Source organism: Chiloscyllium plagiosum, unplaced genomic scaffold, assembly GCF_037043375.1.
Source record: "Chiloscyllium plagiosum isolate Xiang-an unplaced genomic scaffold, Cpla_swu_hap1 HiC_scaffold_14, whole genome shotgun sequence".
Classification (NCBI taxonomy): domain Eukaryota; kingdom Metazoa; phylum Chordata; class Chondrichthyes; order Orectolobiformes; family Hemiscylliidae; genus Chiloscyllium; species Chiloscyllium plagiosum.
Genome location: NW_028270152.1, coordinates 76,365,086 through 76,386,260, shown reverse-complemented (window position 1 = coordinate 76,386,260; position 21,175 = coordinate 76,365,086). Strand labels below are relative to the sequence as shown.

The following is a 21,175-nucleotide window of genomic DNA, read 5'->3' as shown; positions in this document are numbered from 1 at the left end:
TCTGAAGATGGGAAGTGAATTTAAAGGGGTTTAGTGCATTGGAAGTGAATGTGAAGGAATTTGCTCCATTAGGAGGTGGAAATGAAATGATTTGGTTCATTGGAATTCTATAAAATGTTACAGAAAGAGAAAGAGTGAGACACAATGGGATTCTGTATAAAGGGCGTGAGCAGAAAAAGGGATTTAATCCATTGAGACCATTTTCAAAGTGACCTGGATGTAAAATGTATGTCAATGAATGGAAAATTAAGTCAACCATTAGGATTCTATCTAGGAACCATTATAAGAAAGGGACTTTATACAGCAGAATTCTACAATGGTAATGAATGGAAAACATTTGGCTAATTGAGATTTCATGTAATTGTGATTGGATGCAAAGAAGTTTTGTCCATTGGCATTCTACAATGAAGGGTTCGATTCATTGAAATTAGGTGCAATGGAGTGAATAGGAGAGTGCTTTGTGCATTAATATTATTGGAATGGGAATGGATTAAGTTATTTGGGAATGTGTACATGGGAAGAACCTGAGCTATTCATGGTGGCAGCATGATGACTCAGTGGTTAGCACTGCATTCTTGCCGCACTAGGGACCCAGGTTCAATTCGACTCTTGGACAACTGTCTGCTGAAGTTTGCACATTCTCCCCATGTCCCTGTGGCTTTCTTCCGATTTCCTACCACAGTCCAAAGATGTGTAGGTTAGGTAGATTGGTCATGCTAAATTGCCCATACTATCCAGAGATGTGCTGGCTTGGTAGATTAACCTGTACCTATTGGCTTTCGATTGCCATCCTGCATGATACAAAATTCTGACCTATTTGTTGAATCTCGAACTCTGCCTGAGCCAGTCAGCTGCTTAAACCCTCACTCACTCAAGTGGATCATAATAAGATATTGGCCTGACCGTATATGAAGCAGAGGGCAGCTTCAATTATTGATTTTCTGTCTCCTCCCCACCTTGTCAACCTGAATTCAAAAATCAGATGAAAGCCAATACAGGTGAAAAATAAATCAGAATATTTTCAATCATGTTTTCAAAAGAGCACCACATTTTGAGAAAATGGGGTCTAATCCGTTAAAATTGGAATTAATTTGAGACCAGCAAATTATGCAATGACCATCAACTGCATTCATGAAAACCATGTTTGACTCTGCAATAAGAATGAAGAAAAAGAACAAAGAAAATTACAGCACAGGAGCAGGCCCTTCGGCCCTCCAAGTCTGCACCAATACAGATCCTCGATCTAAACCTATCGCCTATTTTCTAAGGATCTGTATCCCTCTGCTCCCTGCCCATTCATGTACCTGTCTGGATACATCTTAAATGACTATCAGTCCCGCCTCTACCACCTCCACTGTGCCAATGTGTTCCAGGCACCTAGCACCCTCTGCCTAAAGAACTGTTCACGCATATCTCCTGTAAACTTTTCTCCTCCAACCTTGTACTCATGACCCCGAGTAACTGAGTCCCCCACTCTGGGAAAAAGCTTCTTGCGATCCAGCCTGTCTAGACCTCTCATGATTTTGTAGACCTCAATCAGGTCCCCCCTCAACCTCCATCTTTCTAATGAAAATAATCCTAATCTACTCAATTTCTCTTCATAGCTGGCACCCTCCATACCAGGCAACATCCTGGTGAACGTCTTCTGCACTCTCTCCAAAGTATCCACATTCTTTTGGTAATGTGGCGACCAGATAGTCTGTTTTCATTAATCAATAAGCTTCAAATTTTTTGGATCACAACATGCCACACTCATACTTACACCACTTTTGGTGTCCATTTTTAAAACTATTCCGCAGAATCCATTTGGACAGTGTCTGATTAAATATCAACAAAAGTCGCTGGTGAATACATTGTCAATATTAAGATAAATGTACCCCTGCCTGATGTGTTTGGCCTCTATTCCTCATTTTCAGAGGCAGTGTGCTGGCCATAGCTCAATGATAGTAGGTGAGAGTCTTTAGAGTGAGTTCCGAACATGAGTGCTGGTAAACTGAAGCCCCGTGTGCCCCTCAGGTGAGCATGCAAGATGGCATGGCACCTTCAGCCTGTGGGACTGAATGGGCTATTCCCGAATCAGCCAGCAGAGGTCACTCATAGCTCACTACGCAGACAATTCTGCGTTCTTTTTCACTTCAACCTATGTATTTACAGCGAAGAGGTGGTGGATTAATCATTGCGGCATCAAGATTATTCTGAGAGCGAAAAGGCTGTTTCTAATCAAAGATTATCATAATTTACGATGCAAGCAAGCATTACATCTCAAAATACTGCATTGCGTTTGCCATGCATATTTTGCGGGGGAAGAGGGAAGTTATTTTGGAAAAGGAACCAACAATGAGCTTTGACATATTAAAATGTTAATCAGGATATTAATAACAATCCCATAAGGTGAAATAGGCTACTGCAGACAGAAACAAATGAGCCATTTCCAACGACTACTGTATAGAGTTTTTAATAATTAAGATCTGTTTCCTTCATTTCAAATGCTTGTTGTATTTGTTTTCAGTGAATTTTGTATTGTCTTTCTACCAGTCGGAATGAACACCGTACAGTGAAGTTTCTGTGAATCAGACTGACTCTAGACACATTTAAAAATGGCAGGTGGGACCCAGATGTGGATGATCCCATTTTTACCATCAGTGGGAAGGGGATAGGGCATGAATCACAGTGTGAAACCAAACTAAGAAGGACCATTTAAAATTACTGATTATTTCAATCAATCAAGCCCCATTTTTATTGTTTCAAAGGTTTCAAACAATAGGAAGGGAATCAGAAACTTATGGAAGAGCCGTAAAGATGCTTGAAGGTGAAGGTCTGTTTAAGTGTCGTGATCTTAAGATATTTTAATTCTTAGCACTATAAAAATGAAAAGAAAAACAAAAATAATTTGTAACTTGTAGTGGGAATAAAGGAGAAGACAACCTTTGCTAAAGTACACTCTCATGGACTTAGTTCATTGAGTCGAGAGTGTGGTGCTGGAAAAGGCAGCATCAGGAATGAATGGTGAAGGGCTTACGCCTGAAACATCGATTCTCCTCTGCTCGGATGCTGCCTGACTGGCTGTGCTTTTCCAGTACCACACTCTTGACTCTGCCCTCCAGCATCTGCAGTCCACATTTTCTCCTTAGTTCACTCAGTGACAGGCCATCTTCTGAAATGCAAAAATAAACGGAGTCCTCAATTTATGAATATCCGATTTATGAATATTTTTATTCGTGAATGCGGTCCCATTCAAGGGTTTATTGATAATAGTTTAAAGATTCAACATATGAATGTTTTCTGTACTTACAAACAAATATTTTACATTATGTTTCAACTCGTGCACAAATAGACAATGGACACAAGAAGGAAACCTGTTCACAATGTGGGGACAGCCTGTATTAGCCAATTGTTTTGCAATTTCAGTTGTTGACATTTCCCAATGACTGTCAGCTCAACCTATTAAGTATTTTAGATCGGTTTCAAAAATTGGTTTACATCTTAATTTACAGCTTTAACAGGTTGATTAGCTATCTGTGATGTAATTTTGAGTAGAAATTTGTTTTTATAAATCATTTCAGAGGATTTACAATTTTGAATGGTGTTCATGATGGAGAGATTTTTCAGTATCAAGTGTGTATAAGTTAGGCCTCTCAGAGTTTACAAGCTTTTTTTATTTGGTCATTGGTCCTGTGGTCTGGCCATGGTGGAAACTGGGTGAGTGGTAATGGGAGTCTGAGAAGTCATACTTTGATAGGAAAGGGCTAGAGGGCCTAACAACTTTTACACAATGGGACCAAAGCCAGAAAACCAAGATGAGCCGAGCCATTCAATCGGCTCAACTCAGCAGCTCTGTGGCCTCCTCCGAATTGCATCTAAAGACAACTGCTGAGGCTATATCATACTATCAAATCACACCCCTTGCCAACATCTACAGAGGTGAAAATTGTACATGTGAGGATCATTTGCAATGATCCTAATATGCTGAGTTGGGAGATTTCTAGAATGAAGCTTCTGTCCTGGTGGTGAAATTCCCAGTCTGTATCTCACTCTCGTTTGAACATTGTGGACTGAATTTTCAGGGAACAGTAATCCTTGGATTTCTGCTCCTGCTTTCTTTATAAAGGCTGTGACTGAGCTCCCCATTGCCAGCTGGGAATTCCAAACTCAGGGTGGGAGGGGGGTTGAGTGATAGGATGTTAGCATGATAGAGTGGAAGATTGGTAAAGGTGGAGGATGGCAGGGTGCTAACATGGTATGCTGGCAACTGGACAAGAGTGGTGAGGCTGGGTAAATTCAGGGTTTGGAGAGGTCAGTATATTAGCGGGGATCAGTAATGAGGGGTTGTGGAGTCAGGTAGATGTCAGAGAGGGGTCAGGGTGGGGAGGCAAAGGTCAGTTGTTGGCCAAGAATTTGACTTAGTTTTTATTTTTCTAAGTTAAAAATCACACAACACCAGGTTATAGTCCAACAGGTTTATTTGGAAGCACTAGCTTTCCGAGTGCCGCTCCTTCATCAGGTGGTTATCTTTCTACAATTCCGTGTAGCTATCCAAGTAAGTGTCTCCCAACTTTGTTTCTAACTCACAGTGAGATATTTCAGCAGAGATCTGGGGAATTCCCATCGAAAGTTTAAATTTCCCAGGGAATCAGAGATTTGGAGCCTCTGAGGGGTCTTGATGGTTATGTCTGGTCTCGAACCAACCAGAGACTGGGAGATCTGGACCTTTGTGTCATAAGCTGGTGTACACCATCAGTCTGTCTCACTTTGGTTTGAGCAGTCTGTCTGTATTAGGTTGCCAACTCTAGTTTGGTATATTCCTTGAGGTTTCATCCTTCTGATCTTCTAATTCCTGCTGACAAATCATGTACATCCTCAAGGAATCTCACCTTCCCTTTATTAATCGAAAATTGATTGGATGATAGCTGACATAGTTGAATCATGTCTTCCCACTTCCAAAACTTTAACTAATAAATGTTCGAAAAGTGAAAAGAAACACTTTTCAAATCCCTGTATGATCTTTCTCCAGAATTGCTTGCAATTGCAATATTCCTGCTGACTCCAGTACTGTACTGGTAATGCCGCATCAACTATCTCTCTCTTTACTTAATTCATTTTGATGTTTCTAAACCGTGTGCTGAGCTTTGCTGTGGCTTTTCACAAAATTACCAGTTATTTTTAGTGTCTTTTTGTTTCTTAATGCCTTTCATTGTTACATTCAGCTGGTTAATTTACATCTCCTTCTCCCTGATGCCCTGCTTTATGACCATTAATCCACAGGTCTCTCTCAGTGATAGAGGTCAGTATGCACCGTCTGTTCACTTGCACTTCTCTCTGTCCCCTCCAGTTTTTAGTCTAATGAATGTCATCCACTTCCCAATTCCATCAAAAGATGCTTGTCTTTACAGGTGCTGATTGTATATTATCGGCACTTCCTGCTTTTGTTTGGGATTTTCAACATTTACCATTATTTTACTTTATATTTATGCTTAGGAAAGACCAAGAAATACAACTGACTATTGGATTAGTGTTAAAACTTGCTCACTGCCACCAAATACTGTTAATATTTAGTGCTTACATTTATCTGTATTGATACACAAAACTACTGATTATTATGTGTAAAATACTTTAATTTCATTGAAAAATCTATTAATTTCATGCCCCTATTAAGGAAAGATTCTGTATCAAAGTTCAGTGCCTTCTATGATAAAAATGAAGAAGGTTCCATATTGATATGTAATTTAGGAAATATACTGATTTTGTACAAATACAGCAAATACCATTGACAGTCTCGATTTCCTATTCAATACCCTCCGTTGAATATCACATGATATAACATTCATTGTAACTATTAATGTAAATCTGATCTTATTTGTACTATTATTTAAAACCCATTTATATCTAGATCCTCAGAGGACAGCTTATCATTGCTCCAGATACTGAGCTGTAGGCCAAGTCATCTTTATCAGGACATGTATTGAGGGAGGGTCATGCAGCTCTCTGTAGCAGGTGATATTAGATTAGATTAGATTAGATTACTTACAGTGTGGAAACAGGCCCTTCGGCCCAACAAGTCCACACCGACCCGCCGAAGCGCAACCCACCCATTCCCCTACATTTACCCCTTTACCTAACACTACGGGCAATTTAGCATGGCCAATTCACCTGACCTGCACATCTTTGGACTGTGGGAGGAAACGGGGGGAAATCCACGCAGACACGGGGAGAATGTGCAAACTCCACACAGTCAGTCGCCTGAGTCGGGAATTGAACCCGGGTTTCTGGCGCTGTGAGACAGCAGTGCTAACCACTGTGCCACCGTGCCACCCACTTACTGAAATCAACAACTCACCTGTCCAGCTTATTCAACAAGGCAATGGTGTGCACTGGAATGGTGGTCTTCCAGTGACCCCTAAACATTTTATATCCTATCAGAATGCAGTCTGCACACAGATAAAAATCAGCAAATCGTACAGAAGCCACAGAGGCTGAAAATGTTGTATTTCATTTCTAGCTTTGCTCAAGTTTGACCCATTCCTTTAAAGTATTCTTCCATGGGGATGGTTAGAATCTTTAGTGTGACTCCATTGGTGCTGTGTTCAGTTTCAAGGTCAAATCTTCCATAGAAGTACGCCCCTGTAAATGCCTGGCAGGTCTTGGGGTGCTACATGTGGGTCCCTGACTGGAAGACACCCTCCAGGACCCTTTTCACGTGGTCATTTGTTTTGTGTGAGCCTTGACACCAAATGTCAAATGCTGAGAGGGTACAAGAAATTCTACTCTAGGCCTCAAATGCACAACAATTTCACCAGTGTCACTCCTTAGTCACTGAAAATGGAACCGACCGTTCAGCCCAACCAGTCCATGCTGACCATGTTCCCAAATTAAACCAGTTCCACCTGCCTATGCTTGTCTCATGTCACTCCAAACCTTTCCTATTCATGAACTTATCCAAATGTCTTTTAAATGTTGCAACCATACTCACATCTACCACTCTCGTTCACATAAGTACCACCCTCTATGTAAAAGAAAGTTGCCCCCATGCCCTTTTTAAATCTTTCTCCTCTCACCTTAAAAACACCTCCCCTTGTTTTGAACTCTCTCCCACTGGCATGAGATATAGGATTAGCAATAAGCTATCTGGTCAATAGAGCCTGTAACCTCCCTTAATAAAATTGTTGTTGATCCTTGACCTCAATTCTTCTTTGCGATCTGATTCTAATATCGCTTGATTCTGTTACAGTCCGATAATCTTTCATTCTCAGCCTTGAACGGACTCAATAATTGAGTGTCCACAATTCTCTGAAGTAGAGAATCCCAAAGATCCTCTGAGCGAAAAAGTTCTCTTTCCCTCAGTCTTAAATGCATGTTCTTTTAATTATGAAATGATTTCCTTTGTTCCAAGACTCTCCATCCATGGAAAACAACCTCGCAGCAGTGACTTATGTTACAATAAGATCTACTCTCATTCTATTAAACTGCAACTAGTTCGGGGCCATTTGAGTAAAACCCTCCTCAGGATAACCTTCTCATCCCAGAATCAGTGCACCATCGTTCTACCTTATCTATGGAAATTTATTCTTCCTTATGTACACTTAACAAAATTATTCACAGCATTCCAGCTGTGACCTCAAAACAGTTCACAGAATTGTTACAGTGTAGAAGGAGGTTATTCAGCCCATTGAGCCTATACTGGGTCTTCAAATAAACATCATTACCTAGTGCAAATCTCCTGCATTTTCCACATACTCTTGCACACTATTTACGACTAAATAATTATCCAAAGTCCTCTTGAATGCCTCAGTTAACTCTACCTCTTCACCATAGACTTGCAATCCTTTTACACGTCAATCAGGATCGTCTCAGGGCTCTCCGCTTTCTCTTGGAAAAAAGATTTGAACTTTCCCCATCCTCCACCATACTCCTCCACCTAGCCTAGATGTGGCCATGGGGACTCACATGAGCCCCATAATGCCTGTCTCTTTGTGGGCCACGTGCAATGTTCCTTCCTCCAGTCCTACTCTGACCCATACCCACAACTGTTTCTCTGGTATATTCTCTGGACATTATTAGTACTGCTTCTTTCTCTTGTCTGGAACGAGAAAGATTTATCTATTTCATTTTCAATTTTCACCTTGCTCTCACCTACATCTGGTCCATCTCTGACTCCTCCCTTCCCTTTCTTTCCTCGACATCTCTGTTTCTATTTCTGGGGATAGGTTGGCCACCAATACCCACTACAAACCCACCAGGTCCCATAGTTACCTTGACTATGCATCCTCATTCCGTGCTTCCTGAAAAGGCACAATTCCATCTCCATTGCTTCTGTTCCGATGATGCCCGCTTCTACAAGGGGGCCTCTCAAATGCCCACCTTCTTCCTCAATCAAGGATTCCCCATCATCCTCATGGTTGTATTATGGTTCTCATGGTCTCTACCACAGAAATCTTTTGGGGCTAGTTAGAACATAGAACAATACAGTGCAGAACAGGCCCTTCGACCCTCGATGTTGCACTGACCTATGAACTATTCTCAGCTCGTCCCCTACACTATCCCAAAATCATCCATGTGCTTATCTAAGAATTGTTTAAATCTCCTTAATGTGGCTGAGTTGACTACATTAGCAGGTAGAGCATTCCATGCCCTTACCACTCTCTGCGTAAAGAACGTTCCTCTGACATCTGTCTCAAATCTATCACCCCTCAATTTGTAGTTATGACCTCTCGTGCAAGCTGACATCATCATCCTAGGAAAACGCATCTCACTCTCTACCCTATCTAATCCTCTGATCATCTTGTATGTCTCTATCAAATCCCCCCTTAGCCGCTTTCTTTCCAATGAGAACAGACCCAAGTCTCTCAGCCTTTCCTCATAAGACCTTCCCTCCAGACCAAGCAACATCCTGGTAAATCTCCCCTGCACCTTTTCCAATGCTTCCACATCCTTCCTGCAATCGGGCGACCAGAACTGTGCACAATATTCCAAGTGTGGCCGCACCAGCGTTTTGTATAGTTGCAGCATGATATTGCAGCTCCGGAACTCAATCCCTCTACCAATGAAACCTACCACACCGTTTTCCTTCTTCACAGCAATTTCCACCTGGGAGGCAACTTTCAGGGTTCTATGCACATGGACTCCAAGATCCCTCTGAACATCCACACTACCAAGAATCTTTCCATTGACCCAGTACTCTGCCTTCCTGTTATTCTTCCGAAAGTGTATCGCCTCACATTTAGCTGCATTGAACTCCATTTGCCACCTCGCAGCCCAATTCTGCAGTTTATCCAAGTCCCCCTGCAACCTGTAACATTCTTCCAAACTATCCACTACTCCACCAACTTTAGTGTCGTCTGCAAATTTACTAATCCATCCACCTATGCCTTGTGTAAGTCATTTATGAAAATGATAAACAGCAGTGGTCCCAAAATAGATCCTTGTGGCACACCACTAATAACTGGACTCCAACTAAATAGTTTCCATCAAGCATCACTTGCTGCCTTCTTCCAGAACACCAGTTTCTAATCCAAACTGCTAAATCACTCTCAATTCCATGCCTCTGCATTTTCTCCATCAGCCTACCATGTGGAACCTTATCAAAGGCTTTACTGATGTCCATGTATGCCACGTCAACTGCCCTACCCTCACCTTCTCAAAAAACTCAATGACGTTTGTGAGACACGACCTGCCCTCGACGAAACCATGTTGACTATCTGAAATCAAATTGTTGCTTGCTCAAATTGTTTATTAAATATATTCAAGAGGGAGCTGGACATGGCCCTTGCGGCTAAAGTGATCAAGGCATATGGAGTGGGAGTGGGATACTGAAATTGCATAATCAGCCATGAATGTATTGAATGGTTGTGCAAGCTCAAAGGGCCAAACGTCCTACTCTTGCAACGATTTCCTGTGTTTCTATGTTTCTATCACTGCAGTTCACAGGGCTCTCAGCCATGTCCAACCCTCTCACCAGTTCTCTTCCCTCTCCCAAGAGCCATAGGGTCCCCATTGTCCTCACTTACCACCCCATCAGCATCCACATTTGAAGGATGATGAGTTGCTATTTCTGCCATCTGTAGTGGGATGCCATCCCCAACCTTGTCAGCCTTCTGCAGGGATCATTCCCTCTGGTCCACTCCTCCTTCACCCCCAACACATCCTCATAACCCCATAGTACCTTCCCATGCAATCACAGAAGGTGTAACACCTGCCCGTTTACTTCTTCACTCCTCAGTATCCAAGTGCCAAACATACCTTCCAGATGAAGCAGCGATTTACCTGCACTTCACTCAATCTAGTCTATTGTATTCACAGCTCACAATGTGGTCTCTTCTACACATGAAATGCAGACTGGGTGACCTCTTTGAGAACACCTATGTTCTGTTTGCAAAGATGACCCTGAGCTTCCTGTTATCTGCCACTTCAACACACCATTGTGTTTCCTGGCCAATGTCTGTCCCACAGCTACCTAGATTACACCTCCTCCCACCCTGCCCCTGTAAAAACGCCATCCCATATTCCCAATTCCTTCGCCTTCGCCGCATCTGCTCCCAGGAGGACCAATTCCAATACCGAACAACCCAGATGGCCTCCTTCTTCAAAGACCATAATTTCCCCTCAGACGTGGTTGACGATGCTCTCCACCGCATCTCCTCCACTTCCCGTTCCTCTGCCCTTGAACCCCGCCCCTCCAATCGCTACCAGGACAGAACCCCACTAGTCCTCACCTACCACCCCACCAACCTCCAGATACATCGGATCATCCTTCGTCATTTCCGCCACCTCAAAACGGACCCCACCACCAAGGATATATTTCCCTCCCCTCCCCTATCAGCATTCCGGAAAGACCACTCCTCCGCGACTCCCTCGTCAGATCATCCAGCATCTGCAGCCCTCACTTTCTCTCAAAGATCCACACTCCCCACCAACCCAACCTCCACTCCCGGCACCTTCCCCTGCAACCGCAAAAAATGCAAAACTTGCGCCCACACCTCCCCCCTCACTTCCCTCCAAGGCCCCAAGGGATCCTTCAATATCCATCAGAAATTCACCTGCACCTCCACACACATCATTTAGTGCATCCGCTGCACCCGATGTGGCCTCCTCTACATTGGGGAGACAGGCCGCCTACTTGGAACGTTTCAGAGAACACCTCTGGGACACCCGCACCAACCAACCAACCCTGTGGCTGAACACTTTAACTCCCCATCCTACTCCGCCAAGGACATGCAGGTCCTTGGCCTCCTCCATCGCAACACAATGCCTGGAGGAAGAGCGACTCATCTTCCACCTAGGAACCCTCCAACCACAAGGGATGAATACAGATTTCTCCAGCTTCCTCATTTCCCCTCCCCCCACCTTTTCTCAGTCCCAACCCTCAGACTCAACACCGCCTTCTTGACCTGCAATCTTCTTACCGACCTCTCCGCCCCCACCCCCTCTCCGGCCTATCACCCTCACCTTAACCTCCTTCCACCTATCGCATTCCCAACGCCCCTCCCCCAAGTCCCTCCTCTCTACCTTTTATCTTAGCCTGCTTGGCACACCCTCCTCATTCCTGAAGAAGGGCATATGCCCAAAACGTCGATTCTCCTTTGATGCTGCCTGACCTGCTGCGCTTTTCCAGCAACACATTTTTAACGTCTGTCTCATGCCTGCTGCAGTATCCCAGCAAAGCTGAGCACAAGCTGGGAGAACAGCACGTTATTTTCCACTTGGGTACACTGCAAACTTCAGGACTCAATATCAAATTCAATGATTTTAGCACCTGAGCACCTTCTCCCATGTCCTCACATGAACGCCCACACATCAGGCCTTGTCATCACACAGGTTGCTACCACAAACAGCCCATTATCAGTTACCCGTGGTCTCCATTATCCCAGGCTGGCCTTTGTCTGCCCTACTGTTTTTCTCATTCTTGTCTCCATCTCCAACTTTTGGTTACTCCCCCCAAGTTCCCTCCCCCCCCGCCATTCAGCATATCTACCAACATTTTTGTAGCCACAATCGGTTCTGAAGAAGTCACTGGACCAAAAACATTAACTCTGCTTTCTCTCCACAGATGCCGCCAGACCTGCTGAGATTTTCCAGCAATTTCTAGTCAGAATCATACAGTCATACAGCATGGAAACAAACCCTTTGGTCCAACCAGTCCATGCCAAACATAATCCCAAACTAAACTAGTCCCATCTGCCTGCTCCAAGCCCATATCTTCCTAAACTTTTACTTTTCATTTACTTATTAAAATATCTTTTAATCTTTGTAATTGTACCCACAGCACCACTTCCTCAGGAAATTCATTCCACCTGGGAACCACCCTGTGTAAAACATTTGCCCTTTGTCTTTTTTAAATCTCTGTCCTCTCACCTTAACATTGTGTCCCCTAGTTTTGAAATCCTGTTCCTAGGAAAAAGACAACTACCATTAACCCTATCTATAACCCTCATTATTTTATGAACTTCTGTAAGGTTGCCTCTCAACCTCCCATGTTCCGGTGAATAATGTCCAGCCTACCTAGCCTTTCTTTTATAACTCAAACCTTCCACACCTAGCAATATCTTGGTAAATCTCTTTGGAAGCCTTTCTAGCTTAATGATATCCTTCCTGCAACTGGGCGATCCAGAACTGGACACATTATTCCAGAAGAGGCCTCACCAATATCCTGCACAACCTCAATACGACTTCCCAACTCTTATACTCAACATTGTGCATTTATCATACAAAAAGCTAGCATTGATGTTCAGCAGTTAGTGGGAATGAAATCAGAGTATTGGCTTTTATTTCCAAGGGAAAGGAGTCCACAAAATTGAATAATATTGCAACATTATTACAGTATTAAAGTACTAGATGATCCAAGTGCAATAGTGTATCATTTGAAAGAAGAAATACATGAGAGGCTAATACACAGAAAACCAGTTAGTAATAAGATCATAAGACATAGGAGCAAAAATTAGGCCATTCAGCCCATCGAGTCTGTTTCACCATTCAATCATGGCAGATAAGTTTCTTAACCCAATTTTCCTGTAATCTTTGGCATTTGCTCCAGAAGAGGAAATGGTTGCAGTGAAAGTTGAGGGAATACATATGGGAGCAGGAAAACAGCTGTGGCAGAGTTCAGGGAAAGAAAGACTTGCATTTATATAGCATCTTCACATGATCAGTTTCTCAAAGCATTACAAAATTATTCTTTTGATGTAGTCACTATCGTAATGTAAGAAAAGTGGTAACCAATTTGTGCACAGGAAGCTCCCATAAACAGCAATGAGATAACAAGCAGGCAATGATGATATTATTAAGATGTTAATTGAGGGATAGATATTTAGCAGCATTCCAGAAATAACTACCACAGGATTTCATACATCTTCCATGAGGACAAATAGAGACTTGATTTAATGATGCACTGAAAACACAGAATCACAGACAGGGCAGTTTCTCAGTGTAGGAGTGGGATTTGAATCCAGACTCTCACTCAGAAGACTGCCATCTTACTGTGGTATGAGTGAGAAATGAACTGGGAGATTTGAAAGCAAAAGCTTGTACTACTAAGATGTGTCAATTTGAGGTCAGAATCAGGTAATCAGGTAGGAAGAAACCTCTTCAACATACCCTTCACAATGCAATTTCTCCCTATCAGGACTCTTGCAATTATAAAACAGAAAACTTGTGTACCTGACAAGACTTCAAACCTTATAATTATTTTAAGCACTTCCAGGTGCTTAGAAATTGCAGCTATGAGGAAAGATTCCTGAGGACAAAGGAAGCTGAGGGGTTACTTAATTGTGGTGTACAAATTTATGATAGTCTTGAATAGGGGTCAGGGAAGAACAGTTTTGCCTACTGGAAAGGTCAGTTAACAAGGAGCATAGGTTTAAGATAATTGGTGGAAGAATTAGAGAGGACATGAAGAAACACTGTTCTGTCCAGAGGATGGTGGGTGTCTGGAATTCACTGCATGGTGGTGGTAGTGGAGGCCAAACATCTCAACCTGTTAATAAGGACCCGGGATCTATACCAGAAGCATTGTAATCTGCAAAACTATGGACCAGGTATTGGAAGGTGGGATTAGAATGGGCAGCTTGATTTTTGTTTGGCTGGCGCGGACACAATGGGCTGAATGGCCCTTTTCTGTGCTGTAACCTTCCTACGGTTCCATCATTCTTTACTTGACATATCCAGTACTCTCCGGCACAGCACTCTCAGGCCAACACATTTTGCATTTCTCTCATGCATTTCTCTCCACAAATTTCACACATCCCCATTATTTGAACAGCAGACACTTTGCACTCACTCTCAATATATTGCCCTCTTGCACCCATGCCGCACAGTCATCCTCCATAAATACTTTCCATCTCTCCTTTCCACATAATGCCATTACAACCACTAATACTCTGCTTCCTCTCTTGTCAGAAAAAGAAAGCATACAATTTAGCAAGATGCTGAGACCTGTTGGGAAGAAGGAGCTGACCCTTTGTGACAGTTAGTTACCTTTTTGGCCATTGGAAATGCATGCTCACTTGTTGAACTCGGAAGGAGACCTCCTTCCAAGAGTTTGGAGATGTTAGCAATGACATACTTTGAAAGCCTGAGCCATTGCTGTTTGGGCATATCAAGGATATTGAATCATTTGTCAACCCTTTGTTGTGGGTATCACCTCTTTTCAACTAACCAGTTTCATTTGTACTCATTTCATCTGCCATGTGGGAGAGCATGCACTGAGGGAAGCAGCTAGTGTTGAACTCCTTTGTTTCTGGAGCAATTGGCAGAGGGATGGCCTCTACTCTTGGCCCTCAGCCACGGTGGAAGGTGCCACTGTCTAATCTGCTCCCATGCTGTGGCCAAGATGGCTAACAGGAAAGTGGAGTTCAAGTCGAGTAAATTGCTAGACAGGTAAAGTGCCTTGCAAGCGGTTGGCAATCACCCGTCAAGCAGAGATAACCCTCTCCAAGGGAAGTACTTGAACAGCAGTTTCTCAGTAGCCAGGACTGGAGCTCTTCACTGTAATTGATCAAAGTCTGACCAGCTTATCAGTTTCACTAAACAGGTTCTTTCCACTGTGCTCTCATCTCAGTGACACTGGTGACTTGCTAAAACATTGGGAAACAGGCTTTCTGATGGGAAAATCCATAAATCAAGGTTAAAACAGTTCATGACTGTCTTTTGACAACAGCAACAACGTCTTACTTACCTGACAGATCTGAAGAGGTTCTTTACTCTTCTTTCATCCTGCTATAGACAAATCCTGGATCCTTATCTAATTACCCCACATGTTCCTGAATCCGCCTCCTCTGGGCGAGGCAAGTTTTATTCTTTGAATCTTTCTCACAGTTAACTTTTCTGCCTAGTTTTGTGACATAAATTAGATAGATTACACTCAATCCCTTCATCAAAGTCATTGACATAGATTGTAAATAATTGAAGTCCCAGCACTGATCCTTGCAGCAGCCCACCATACCTGCCAATCTGAAAATGACAGATCTATTAGAAGTTTGTTTTTGTCCCTTAATCAATCTTTTAAGAATGTGAATGTATTACCCTAACCACAGGGGCCCTTATCTTGTGCACAACAGTTTGCATGGAACCTTGTTAAAATATAGTTATATGAGTAGAACAATCAAAAATTTGTCGACAAAATATCCTTTTCACAAACTGGTCGACTGGGTGTAGTCATATCTTGACCTTCCAAGTATTCTATTACCACTTCCTTAATTGGACTGCAACATTTTCCTGACAACCAACATTAGGGAACCCTGAAAGATATCCTGTTCTATAATCTAGAGAACGAAAAGAAAGAGACAGAGCAAAATAATTGTGAATGAGAGGGCAACATTATAGGCAACAATGTGAGAGACAGTTGAATTAAGAGAGCAGACAAATGGAATGGAATGACAGTGAATGGCAACACAAGAAAGAGAATGAGTTAAAGTCATTAGCAGTTAAAAAGTGTGTTAGTGGGGTTAACAAACCGCAATAAAAAGACAGCACTAGAGATGCAACTGCAAGTAAGACATTGCAAATAAATAAGATTAAATGAAGTGGTCAGATTGGAAGAGAGAGAGATAAATTGAGGAGAAAGTGAGAAGAAATTGAAGACTGACTGTTCATTCTTGGGTCAGAAGCACACAGTCTTGAACATTCCTGTGTCTGCAAACCTAGAATTTAGAGAAAGTGTCCCAGGTGGTCAGAATTTAGTTCTAGAGAGATAGATGAAATGGGAATTGGGCCTGCTGACCCGAGAATCAGTGCAGAGGTAGCACAGCTATAGCCTGTGAAAGCCCACCTCAGTGATCCAGGAGTCCAACATATATGTTAAAAGAAGAAGCAGCCATTTAGCCCTCACTCCTGTCACCACCTGCTCACTACACTTTTACTGTCTCCCAAACACACTCTCCAGTCTATCTGAGCCCACTCATACCTCCAACTTACCTCTCATGGTCCCTCATAGCCTCCAGACCAAAATTAGTGTTACATCACGCCAACTTAAAAAACCATCTAACTCACTTTCCCCTACACATTCTACGCCGATTCACGTAGTATCCAATATAGTGTAGACTTCAGAAGCAATGCTGAGATGAAATGAAGTCTAAGTGACTTTACCATTTAAAAAAAAACTTATTGATAAAAATCTGTTCACTATGTTTAAATTTAGTCAAGTACTGAATATCTCAATAAAAACAGACATTTAAGACCACACATTGTAATCAAGCCCCATATCAAAGTCTTGGAGTTTTTAATTCAATTCTGAATTTATAAACATAATTGTGATAATGAAAGGTTGTGGACTCAATCATGCAACACTATTTCCAAAACAATAGCTGTTAGGCTTACAACAACAGACAACTTTGTGAAATTGCAAGCACTGATGTTTTTCAACTGCACAGTATTGTTTCGCATAAAATTCCAAGAGTTTGTGGTTTAAATGCCTTGAAAGCTTGAATGTTTTGCTGAGCCCATGTTTGCACACATTCATATCTATTGTAATACTTCCAATGAAGAAACTAATCTCTCTCAATGGCATTTTTTCTCCCAAAGAAGTACCTAGATCTCTCCAAAAGGAAACCCTACTTTTCCAAATAACTCCAACAGCTTTAGACAATTTGCTCACTCATTACCCCCTCCAGTTAAAATGGTGGGGGCTGGTTTCAAGATGAGAATTAAATCTTCCCCTCATCAGACAAAACAGACACAGACCCGAATTTGATTCAGACACAACTGGTGTTGGGATAACTATTGGCGCACTACTTGTCAAATTACAGTTGGTGAGTACTGACATCGGCATTATGTCATGGAAAATGTTGATGAATTTTTAACAGGATCTTCCACAACACTTCCTGATTGTCTGAGTCAAACGTCTTGATTAGATTTGTAGAGTGTTGGTGTTGTTCCTGGCATTCCTTTTGGAATTGCCAAACAATGAAAATCATGACCATACTTCTGAATTGAAGAATTGGTCTCAGCCTCAACCTCAAAAAGTTCTTTACTCATCCATTCCAAGGAAAGTTCTAGTCCGTCCCTTCATTAAACTCAATGGAGAAATCCTCCCAAACATCAAACATTTCCTCTACCTGGAAGCTACACTTCATCTAAGGCTGACATTGATGCAGAGATTCAACTCTGCAACCAATCCATGAGAATCACCTTCAGACACTTAAGGACAAGAGTCTTCGATGACTGCAATATCTGTGCTGATACTAAGATCCTTGTGTATAAGGCAGTCATCCTTTTAACTCTTCGAGATAGCTCTGAAACTTGAATGAATGCTAGACACTAAGGCCCTTGAGAAATACCATCAAAGCAGTTTCAGATGGATTCTCCACATCAGCTGGAAGAACAGGCATACTAACATCATCATCCTTGAAGGAGCCGACAGCACCAACACTGATGCCATGATCATCCAAAACCAATTCCGCTGGGCCGCCTATATATGTAGGATGGCTCAGTTCCGACTACCAAAGCAACTTTTCTTTGCCCAGCCCAAGGAAGGCACTTGAACTGGAGAAGAACCAAGGAAGCAAAGATTCTTGAAGGCTTCTCTCAAGAAATGCAACATGTCAATGTATGAGACACTCTCATCCAGAGGGAACTGACTCAGAGGAACCTTTTGTATGAAGGGACACTTTGAGAACACTCATTGGCAAGACGAAGTACAAAAAAGGAATCTGAGAAAGGAATGCCAGTAATCTCAAGGCCGAGAAACACTTCCACTTCTTGTAAATATCTGCCAAATGTGTGGTCAGAGATGTAGCTCCAGCATCAGGCTCATCAGCCACGCAAGGATGCACAGAACCCATGACAAGTGACACAGAGTTTCTAGGTAGACAATCATACTCATTAATGAGTGACAGCTTATGACTTTACTTGTATGCCAACAGTCCAATTCATTAGACTCATCTGATTCCTCCCAACCCGTTTCTTCATGAATTTCTGAAGGTAAAACCTGATCCACATGTAGAACCTAACCTCTCCGCTACTAATCACCTTGACTAAATATGAAGACCACATATTTTTATGACTGCCCTGTAGCCACTTTAACCAAGTATGAAAATGTTCTTTCACTTCAATGTTCTGGTTCAAATCCAGATTTCTTTCTCTTACTCTATCCTGATCAAGACTTCTCTTTATTTTGCAATGTTTTTTCTACTCTCTTCAGCAATTAAAAAAAAGTGATCGAGGCTGCCTTCTAAGAAATGCTGGTGTTCTACTGATAGTACAATGAGGGGGTATAATAAACAGCAAAAAAAAATCAATCTGTGTATTCCTTCCAGCTTGCATCCTGAACTTCCTTAACAAAAACAGGCTTAACAATTTGTGCTGTGTACTCTGCTGCTTCATTCGAAGCAGGATAATACAGTGGAACCCTCCTTTCATTCACGTGAAATTTGAAAACTTTTCTGAACAAATATCAGATAATTTTCTGTGGGAACACTTAAGCAGCAATCAAACTATGTAAAATCTCTAAAGCTTTGCCAATTGTCATGTGATTCATTGGAAACTCCTCAACCCCCCTCTACTGAATAACTATCACAATGAACAGATGTTGCCTTCAATTCTGTAGCATAAATGTGTAGCCTCTGCCACACTCTAGCTCACCATTTCCATTGTTATGAAGGTGCCAACAGTAGCCTTACATACTCTAAACTATTGTACTGTACTTTTTATGTCCTTATAGAATCTTGGCCACCAAATATAGAAGTCGAGAGTGTGGTGCTAGAAAAGCACAACATGTCAGGCAGTATCCGAGGAGCAGGAGAATCGACGTTTCAGCCATAAGCCCTTCATCTTTCCTGATCCTGCTCCTCGGATGCTGCCTGACCTGCTGTGCTTTTCTAGAACCAAGCTCTCGACTCTGATCTCCAGCATTTACTGTCCTCACATTCTCCCACCAAGATAGACGCTTTGCTCATGACAGTTGCATAACATCTGAGACCTGTACTTTTCCACAACTGTAATGCTGGCTCCCCACATAAAACAACCTTTATCAACTGGCAACTTGTTCTTAAGAATAAAGTGCCCTGAGTACTAATTCCACAATGTATACTAGTTACAAATTTGTGAGATAGTCATACATCCTTGACAATACAGAGTTACTGTGAGTTGTTCTATCAATATCATTTGCAGTCACTGGCAATTCATCTACATGTGAAAAGAGAAATACTGCCTTCCCGTCATGTTCTATGTCAGATTGGGATTGTAATCTAGACATCATATCAATATTACAATGATTTTCCAATTCTTTACACTTAATGACATTGAGAAGCATCAAATGTTAGCTTGATCTTTTTTAGGCTGTAATGTACAAGCATTGTACCATCTAATTTATTTTTACAAAATCTGATGTTTTGTCACACTCCTTTGTCCAATACAAGAGTTCGTTCAATAGAACATTTCCCATCAACCACCACCCGCTCTGTCTTCTTTCAGCAAGCCAATTTCTGATTCAAACCACTAAATCACCCTCAATCCCATGCCTCTGTATTGTGTGCAATAGCCTACTATGGGGAACCTTATCAAATGCCTTACTGAAATACATATTCACAACATCAATCACTTTACCCTCATCCACCTGTTTGGTCACCTTCTCAAGGAACTCAATAAGGTTTGTGAGGCATGAACTACCTTTTACAAAACCATGTTGACTATCCCTAATCAACTTATTCCTTTCTAGATGAGTACAAATCTTATCTCTTATAACCCTTTCCAACACTTTACCCACAACCAAAGTAAGGCTCACATGTCTACAATTACTAGGGTTGTCTCTACTCCCCTTCATGAACAAGGGGACAACATTTGCTATCCTCCAGTCTTCTGGCACTATTCCTGGAGACAATAATGACATAAAGATTAAAGCCAAAGGATTTCCAGAGAATCCTAGGATAAATCTCAATCAGCCTTAGGACCTAACTATTTTTACACTTCCCAGAATTGCTAACACCTCCTTGCAAACCTCAATCCCATCCAGTCCAGTATCCTGCATCTCAGTATTCTCCTCGACAACGTTGTCTTTTTCTAGTGTGAATACTGATGAAAAGTATTCATTTAACACCTCCCTTATTCCCTCGGACTCCACGCACAACTTCCCACTGCTATCCTTGCCCTAATCTTATTCCAGTCATTCTTTATTCCTGATATACCAATAGAAAGCCTTTGGGTTTTCCTTGATCCTATCCGCCAACAACTTCTCAAGTCCCCTCCTGGCTCTTCTTAGCTCTCTCTTTAGGTCTTTCCTGGCTAACTTGTAACTCTCAAGCGCCCTAACTGAGCCATCACATCTCATCCTAACATAAGCTTTCTTCTTCCTCTTGACAAGCGATTCAACTTCCTTAGTAAACCACTGTTCCCACGCTCGACAACTATCTTCCTGCCTGACAGGTACAATCTTATAATGGATCTGCTGTAACTGTTCCTTGAATAAGCTCCTCATTTCAATTGTTCCCATCCCCTGCAGTTTCCTTCCCCATTGTATTTATCCTAAATCTTGTCTAATCGCATCATAATTGCCTTTCCCCCAGCTATATCTCTTGCTCTGCGGTATATACCTATTGCGGTATTGTGGTCAATATCACCAAAGTGTTCACCTATATCCAAATCTAACAATTGGCCGGGTTCATTACCCAGTACCAAATCTAATGTGGCCTCTTCCCTCGTTGGCCTGTCTACATACTGCGTCAGGAGACCGTCCTGCACACATTGGACAAAAACT

At 42.1% G+C, this 21,175-nt stretch overlaps 1 protein-coding gene across 4 annotated transcripts in view; it reads right to left on the bottom strand.

Annotated features, from left to right (window-relative positions):
- The window catches only part of cacna2d2a (calcium voltage-gated channel auxiliary subunit alpha2delta 2a), an 824,866-nt gene that overhangs the window by 109,468 nt on the left and 694,223 nt on the right, over nucleotides 1-21,175 (bottom strand). The gene's annotated exons all lie outside the window — the stretch shown is intronic.